Raw genomic sequence first — 1,839 nt, 5'->3', positions numbered from 1 at the left:
GAATCTATGTCCTATGTTGGTAGAGCGTTTTCTGTCCATGCAAAGTAACGGAAAATTCATATTATTCTTCATAATGTAAAGAAATATTTTATTGATTTAAATACAATAATTCATTTCTATTGTGTTTCATTTCTCATATTCAGTGTGTTCCATACAATCTCTCATTTACATTCTGTTTCATAAAATAATTCATACAAACACACTAACCCATATAATTAATTACCAATGATCTATACCCTAAGGACAGACTAGTGTAAATGAGATTGCAGGATCAATAATTTAATAATCAATATATCCTCTGAATTTACCCTCAGCTCCAAAATACATTCATTTAAATTTAGTGGGTTTTGAGGTGGCTGTATTACAGAACATTCCTTGCTACTAATCTCACTATGATCTCTTCTTTTCGTTTCCTTACCACCTATTTTTTCTACTATAAGAGTTTACCTTTTGTTTGATTGTTTACCACAGTTTTATAAACTTATATGATATGAACTCTATTAAAGAAATTCTTGTTTTGTAGAAAATTGTTTAAATAGTCCCTGACTCATGAGCTATTTGAGCAATGACACAATGCTTGAAGACAATCTTATAGTTAGCTCTTGGTGTTGGTAGGTGGTACTGAGTCCAGTTTAGGCACCCTAGGAGTAATAGATCTGGACCATGTCCTATCCTGTGTCATCCTCAACATCCCTGATACATTTGACAACATTTTGCAGTTACCGTGTCCATCATCTCAGTCAGGGCCTTCCTCTCATTTGTTAACCCTCTGCTGAAGAAAGTCAAAGGCTGTAGTCTTCAATATGAATTGAAGCTCAACATCAAGAAGACAAAGATTCTCATCCCTGGGCCAATTGGCAGCAGCATGATGGATGGAGAAGTGAGTTAAATTTGTTAACAATTTCAGCTTGCTCAGCTCCACAATCAACACTCTTGGCACCAGAAGTCAGGAAATCAAAAGATGAATTGCACTGGGGAAGTCTACTGTCAGCAACCTCTCCAAAGTGCTAAAGAGTAATGATGTCTGTCTAGGGACTATGGTGTGCCTGATTCAGGTCATTGTCTTTGCAATTATTTGCTATGCATCAGAGAGCTGGACAATGACTAAGGATGACAGAAGAAGAATAGATGCCTTCAAATTATGGTGCTGGAGAAGAATCCTGAACATACCACGAAGAAAACAAGTAAGTCTATCTTGGAGAGGGTGAAACCAAGTTTCTCCTTGGAGGCTAGGACTTTGAGATTCTGTTTCATGAACTTTGGGCATGTGGCCAGGAAGGATCAGTCCTTGACGAAATACAAAATGCTTGGACGAGTGAAGGGACAGTGCTAGAAAGAAGACTCCTGGTGAGATGGACACAACAACTGGGAAAATAGGGCTAGGTGTAATGGGGTCAGTGAGACTTGCTCAGGATAGGTCAGGGTTCAGAGCTATTGTACATAAGGTTGCTATGATTGCTGTTGACTGGTTGGCACATAACAACAACAACAACAACAACCACAAGAACTACCTTTACAAGGAAACGCCTTTTGCAGAAACATGACAAAAGTATGAGACAAGCTTCATCTTTGCCTTGCCTCAAGGAGCACTCTGGCTGTGCTTTCCCATGACATCTCTATTCTTTTGGCAGGCCATGGGATATTCAGTATTCTTGCCGGGTACCACAATTCAAGGACATTCATTATTCCTCTGTCATCCGTACTCACTCTCCAACTCTCAGATGCATGTTATGTTGTTGTTAAGTGCCATCGAGTCTTAGGTGACTCGTAGCGACTGTATGAATGAAAGACCTGGACATCTGTATAACTTCTCTCCTTTCTCCAGGTTTATAGGGTTTC

The sequence above is a fragment of the Elephantulus edwardii genome, unplaced genomic scaffold (genome assembly GCF_000299155.1).
Source record: "Elephantulus edwardii isolate Elephantulus edwardi_28Jun2011 unplaced genomic scaffold, EleEdw1.0 scaffold00724, whole genome shotgun sequence".
Taxonomy (NCBI): Eukaryota; Metazoa; Chordata; class Mammalia; order Macroscelidea; family Macroscelididae; genus Elephantulus; species Elephantulus edwardii.
Note: the sequence above shows the minus strand (reverse complement) of the source record.